Below are 6,847 nucleotides of genomic sequence, written 5' to 3'. Positions count from 1 at the left end.
TGGGGGTCCGTGGTCTAATTTGTGTCAATTTTGGGGTCCTTGATGTAAAAAAAAAAAAGTTTGAGAACCACTGGTGTAGATGATCTCTGAATCAACAGGTGTCTCAGAGAGGTGGGCCAGTAGTGTCCCTCTGCTCTGACTGGCAGGTGGCCAGGAGGCGGCCGCGTGCTCCACTGACGCCGGGCTCCTCGCTCTCCTTTCCCGCGTGCTATAAGGTCTGTCCTGTCGGGACGGTGGTCGGTCGGTGGATTTTCAGGCGCAGACGGATCCCGACTCTCTCTCCCCCGGGGGAGGAAACTCTGCAGCAGTCCTCATTAAAATTCCCTGTCCGTACACACTCACCACACACACACAATCCCTCCTGTAGTGGGTGGCACCAGCGTCCTGCGCGCGCCTCTTTAATTGCGCACCACGCATTAACGAGCGGTCGGGTTGTGCAGCGTTCAGTGGCCGCGGATCACGCTGCGTGTGTGTGTGCGCTTCACGTCCACCTCACATCTCCAGCTCCCAGGCTGAGGGAGGAAAGGTGAGTCCGGGGGGAGGGAGGCGCCTCCTCGCACATCTCATCCCGCGCTTGGACAGCACACACTCCCACCACCACACACACCACACCGTGTCGCTTCCCAGTGGCCGGTGAGGAGGGAGGGGGGACAGACAGTCCGCTCCCTGCAGTCCGCCGCTGGGGCTTCACTGGCTTCACTGGCTTCTCTGGCTGCAGCTCATGATTGTGACATTTCTCGGCGGGGACTTGCAACATGTGCGCCCGGGGTGTGTGAAGTGTGACACAGCGGCTTCGAGGTTGCATCTCTCTCGGATACGCCAAGTGGGGCGACCCGACGTTACGGCGCACCTTGTGGAATAGGTAAGTCCATCAGCTGATTCCTCCTACTTTACATCTAACAGCTCTGTGCCTCTGCTGCATTTTCTTCTATATGGATGATATATCCAGCATCTGATTTGTTGAAAGCCTGGTTGAGGGTTTCCAGGCAGTCATGGGCAGCAGAGAGTCACAGACAAAAGCATCACATCATTGTCAGTGCTGCATTCAGCCAACACTGCAACATTAATTCACACTATCAGCTGAGAGCATCAATAATGTCCCCTCGTGATTTGCTTTCCTTCATATGAGACGTGGAAATTGACATCTGAAGTTGAGCTGCTGCTGCTGCTGCTGTGAGATTCCTGGAAAGTCACAATTATTTCACTAAGAAACATTTGAGATTTTCGGTCTGGAGATGATTTGTTTCTTCAGGAAGCTGAGAAATGGAGAATCATGATCAATTAAGAAAATGCTCTGTAAACTGTTTCATTGGACTTTGGGTGGCACTACCCTTGGGGAAATCGATGGCAGCCTATAGATTTGCAGGCTCTGTCTCGGTTTATTTACAGCTGTAGTAGGTTTGTTTACTTCCAAACATGAAATAGCCACGTTAAAGTTTGTGAAGAGAGGGAGAGAAAACCATCAATCCTTCAACTTGAAGATCTCTGCCCTGAGTACGCTTCAAGTGCTTTATTTCTCAGGCAACATGGCAGCAACAAAGCAGATAATAGAGGAAAGTCTCTTAAAACGCAAGACCACCACGAACAGACGGGCATCACCAAATACCCCCCTTTGAATGTGGAGCTCCAGCTTTGTTTTCAAGCCCAACTAGGATTGTATGGAGGCACAGTCTAAAGTGTGTACTAATTGAACCTGCCGGCCACTCTCCCCATTGTGACAGGAATGTTTGGTTGCATGCTCTCCACAGAAACCCCCCGCTCCTTTGTTCTGGGGGGACAATCCTCCAGTGCCATGTGTGCAGTGGCGGGGGGAGGGGGAGGGAGCGGGGTCAGTGGGGGTATTGACATCTGTAGCTGACAGCGTCCTCGGGGCGAGCTGACATGCTGTGATACTATGAATGGGTATTAGGGAACATATGAGAAAAGCACTTAATGATAATGAGAACATTTATGATTTGTGTAAACATGATCTAAGACCAGTCACATGTCCAGAGAGATATCAAGCATTTTTTATTGACTGAAAAAACCAGAACATATTCCCCCCCATTGCAATATAAATAGAAGGTATTGGCTTCAAATAATTTTGTTATTTAGCTATATTTGACTGGATTGAATTGGTTTGTTCGGTTCCTTTACATCAAATCATGTTTATTTCCATAGAAGAACTTGGCAGAGTCATCACAATTCACCCTGAGAGGAACATAAATGTTCGTACAAATTACAATGACAATCCATCTGTATGTTGTGGAGGCATTTTTTTAAACATAAAATAGGCAAATGTGAACCTGCAGGTTGCTCTGGAGGAAAAGTCAGGGGATCTCCAAAGTTCTTAGGATTCATCCTCTGAGGGCCCTGAATGTCCAAACCAAATTTCATTGCAAACCATCCAAATGTTGTTGTGGTATCTCACCTAAAACCACAATAATCAACCTCAACCGCATCAACAAAGTCTTTAGGATGTATCCTCTGGGGACCATTAATAGATATATAGAATTAAATGGCAAACAACCTCATTGTTGGGGTATTTCTTACTGACAGACCAACTTTATTGTCCCTGAGTCATATGATAAGTGTTAGAAACTCTAAACACTGAAGGAGACTGAATGAATAATATACAGAGGATATGATTTTCAGGACATTAAGTCTAATAATACTGCACTCCACTGAGATGGAGGGCAAAGTGCCTGTCAGTCTTTCCAATTCCTTCCTATTTGGTGCGATATCTAGTGTTGGGGGGAGTGTTGAGAGGACAGCGGTAGAACAATCTCCACAGATGCTCTCTTTATCTGCACTGTCAGGAAAAGCCTATGTTAACAATGAAAAAACAGTTGGAAAATATCAGCTTTCCCATCCACAGGGACAGACCTCCCTTAAACAAACTTATCAGGGAAGTTCCAGGGAAAAAAGGAAAATCTGGTTTCTGACTCTTGGAGCAGCCGAAGGTCCGAGCTGATGGGAAAGTTTTTGGGGAATGTGGCTACGACGGCGTGAGCGGGGTTTTGTACTTGTACATAAGCATCCGTCATGACTGGTAGAGAGTGGTACGTGAGGAGGAATGCAGCCCCCCCGGGCCCCTTCATGCTACACAGTGTGTGTGCTCAGGATGGACTTTGTACCTTCCTCCAGCATGACAAAAGAGCAGGTTGGCAAAACAGGAATTTGCCTCAGCATTTCTTTTTCCTGTGTTTTCTAAATGCCAAGTAGTATTAACGAAGGCCTTCAGCTGCTTTCGATATGACTTTCATTTAAGCTGAGAGGGGGGGGGACTCATAGAGTACACAGGAACCACAGGGGGAGGTGCAGCGCTGGAGAACAAGTGAAAGTCGCTCTATTCAACCAAGAAGAAAAATAATTTTTTCCCCCCATCAGCCACTTGTGATCCTATCAGCTAAAAGGGTTCCCATAGGACCAGAAGGAGCCTGCCTGGGGTAGCCGTGCAGAACCGCTTGGCTCCAAAAGAAAAAGCGTCTTTCTTTCAAGGTGTTGACATTTGAAAGCCATTATTATACTGTATACAGTAGTATCAGAGCAGCCTTTGTTTGACCATTGGGGGGTATCAGAGTGAATAATTTAAGCATGTGATGCCTCAGTCTAAAATAAACAAAAACTTGAGTCCTTGGTGGCAGCCAAGCCTCACCTGCCACCTGATGGAGCAGAGGCACATGGAAGGAGGAGGAGGAGGAGGAGGGAGAGCACTGGTAATGAATAACTAACCATTATGAAGATTAAAGGGGGCGATGGGCATGGGGAGATAAGAGTGTGGTGACCGTCCGAGCATGAGGTGTTTACAGGGGGAATTCCTCACATTCCTCAGCTGCAGCCATGCCACTCCAATCTGCACCTCCACCCACTGACGGTCACTCTCTGTGCCAAGAGGGACCCAAGGGGCGGAAAGGGCCCAACCAGTTCCTTCGCAATACAAAAAAAAAAAAAAAGCAGTGGTAAATGTATTATGTAAGGCGATTGTTTTCTCAGAGCGTTGCTGCAGAGGTTTTTAGGTGTATTTGATAGAGCTAATGCGACACGCTGAGCTAATACTTACTGCTGTAGATCCCCGGGGAGCTAAAATCCACGCAAAGGCTTGTTTTCAGCTTTGAATGGGAACAAAGGAGATTTTCAGTTAAAGCCTGAGTCCTGTAGTTTTCCACACATTCAGTCAACAGCAAAACGATGGAGCTTTTAACATGAGTTTCAATTAAGTGTTGTTTGTGTTAGGGTTAGGGTTAGCTGGTGTTGTTGAACTGAACAAGTCCAATGCAAGAATGGTGAACATTTCTTGATGGCCGAGTATTTTAAATGTGTTATTTCCAGTCAGGCTAGCAGGGAAAGTCACTGATCATTTAGTTGGTCCATCACTTTAGTGCTGGAAAAAGCTGAGTAGGAAAGAAATACAGATAGGTTATTCATGTTTCCCAGCCTTTGGCGATCCCCTGGCTTTAACTCTAGTGCTGCTATAAGGTTCACATTCACACCAAACACTATTTTAATGGATTGCCATGGTTCAGACTCCCAGGTTCCCGAGTGAAATGTAAAAGCTTAGTCATCCCGTAATTTTCCATTTGTGGGTGAGCGCCATCATCAGGGCTACAAAATTAAATTTGGCCTGCTGCAAACTATATTACTGTCAGCCTGTGTCATAAGTGTTAGCATAATTATGAACACATTCAATCAAAAAAGTGAACATGGAAAACATTTTACATGCTAAACATTTGGAGCATGGTATGTTCACATTACCATTTAGCATCACCGTGACAGTAGGCTACTAACCTGAGGTTGTAGACTTTCTCCAATATTTTCCTACAGACTTATATATTAAAGCTTTTTGATAAGAAAACTGTGTGTATTTCAGCTTTAAACTGAACAAAGAGCTGCTGTGTGGTCAAATATTTAACCTGCTTATGTCAAACTACAGGATGATCCCTCACTACTGCAGCGTAATTCCCAGTTCAGTGTTTTGAAGGGTTACACAGCTCCCACTCACATGTCTATACTGATGATGAGGACTCATGCAGTAATATTTTCTAATCGGGTAATCAATCAACTTAAATGTGTGGATATATATATATGAAGTTTGTTACTAAATGTTCTTAAGCCTTCTCTCTGGTGCCTTTTGTGTTTGGAAGTCATAAGGCTGGGCTTAGCTCTAGTCTTTATCCCCTCAGTCTATGAAACGTTTTTTCTTTCTTTCTTTCCGCAGGCTAGGCCTTTGAGCTTGACAGTTAGTAGTTTCTCAACAGTTATTTCCCCCTCCTCTGTTTGAGAAGTGTTTTCATCTGAGTCTCTTTAATCTAACCGTTTATTCACACAGGAGATGTTGATAAAAGTTGTTTCATTACAGTTACAGTTGTGTGTAGGATCGAGGAATGAAAAGTGAAACACAGGTGAGATGAGGTCTTCTCTGTAGGCAGCTTCAGGGGACACAGAGGGTTTGTGTTTTAGGATCAATCGGCACATTTGTTTTAATGCAGTGCAGATGACTGGGTCTAATAGGATTATCAGAAGGTCTGGAGGGAGGAGAAGTCGTGGCCAGGAGCTGCACGTCACCCTGGGCCGGCCCATGGGGGTCATGTGATGAAAGGGGACAATACCAGCAGGTGTCAGTCTGATGATTACGGGGTCTGGGAGCCGGGTTCACCTATGAGGATTACTCCGAGCCTCTAATGGACAACAGGTTGTGACCCCGGATAACAAGGAAGCAAATCACCACCCTCTCACCCAGAAAAGTGCTAGTCTATCAAATCACAAAAGAAAAAGGACTGCGAGATCCTCTGGTCTGCGGTTTCCTTGGCAACTTCCTCAAAGCTGGATATTTGTTAGATCAGCAGTGAACGACCGAAGATCTTTTCAATTTCAACGTGTGAATGAATACTTGTCAGTGCTACAGTTTGGAAAGACACAATATAGTCGCATTTAAGCGTTTTATTTTTAGGTTGTTGTTGTTATGTTGAAGCTTTGGAGGATGTAGTCGGTTCAAATCAAACCTTGTCTACCAGCCAGACTTGTCTGATAGAAGCTGCAGATTAAAGTGGCACCATATGCTGTAGTCCCCTCCCCGTGGTCGTGGCTTATTATTGGGCTTCTATGTCATTGTCAGCAACTAATTGTTGTGGAGGATTGAGAGAACAACTCCCCTATCTTGTCCTAAATGCTCGGTCATCTTTACTTTTCCCTGCTCGCTAAATCAAAGTGTTTGCTTTTCCAAAAAAACATACACTTGGTATTTGTTATCACCTAAATGCCAAAGCCAACATTTGATTCTGGGACTTGTTTAAACTGTGAGTAGCAGGTTAGGCAGCCAGGAAAAGAAACCTGGAGCCCTTGAGTGTATAAAACCATTGTTTTCTCTCTGAGCCCTGCCCGTGCTGCATATGGCTCATTTCATGGCAGCTGGAGACTCTGATTGATGGGTAGAAAAGCGGCGGGTGCTGATGCTCCTCATGTACAGCGCTTGGCGAGGCGAGAGCCAAGTCCTCAGCGGGGTCACATGAGGTAAGAGAGGAAATATATAGGAGATGGAAGAAGGCAGGGGGGGGGGGGGATTCATCAGACGGTGACAGAGTTGCACCTTGTGCCAAAATGCTCTTCAAAACAAAAGCACAGGAAAAGGCGGTTTTCCACTGAACTCTACATGACAGCTACTGTGCAAACCAGGAGCCGGATAATCTCAGTGTGTTTCTGGTGTCTCCCCCTCCAAAAGGTGTCATGGGAGCTGACATTTCATTGTAATCATTGCATTAACCACCTCTCAGAGAACTCCGCAAATATAAAACTATTGCCGCTTGTCAGCCCCTATTACGCAGCCGTTTTATATGGTTTTGCTTTCATTCTCCTCCTCAGTCTCACTCTC

At 45.8% G+C, this 6,847-nt stretch overlaps 1 protein-coding gene across 2 annotated transcripts in view; it reads left to right on the top strand.

Annotated features, from left to right (window-relative positions):
* The first annotated feature begins 250 nt into the window (after positions 1–250).
* The window catches only part of tmem108 (transmembrane protein 108), a 48,384-nt gene continuing 41,787 nt past the window's right edge, over positions 251–6,847 (top strand). The window contains exon 1 of one of the 2 annotated variants that reach the window (XM_085762926.1): positions 251–862. The gene's annotated coding sequence lies outside the window, so the exon portion shown is untranslated. The remainder of the gene's footprint in view (positions 863–6,847) is intronic. The other variant, XM_085762927.1, reaches the window with a different exon arrangement.

The sequence above is a fragment of the Trachurus japonicus genome, chromosome 20, assembly GCF_045865225.1.
Source record: "Trachurus japonicus isolate A0001 chromosome 20, Traja_1.0".
Lineage (NCBI taxonomy): Eukaryota > Metazoa > Chordata > Actinopteri > Carangiformes > Carangidae > Trachurus > Trachurus japonicus.
The sequence above is the reverse complement of the archived record's forward strand: the minus strand, read 5'-3'. Positions and strand labels throughout refer to the sequence as shown.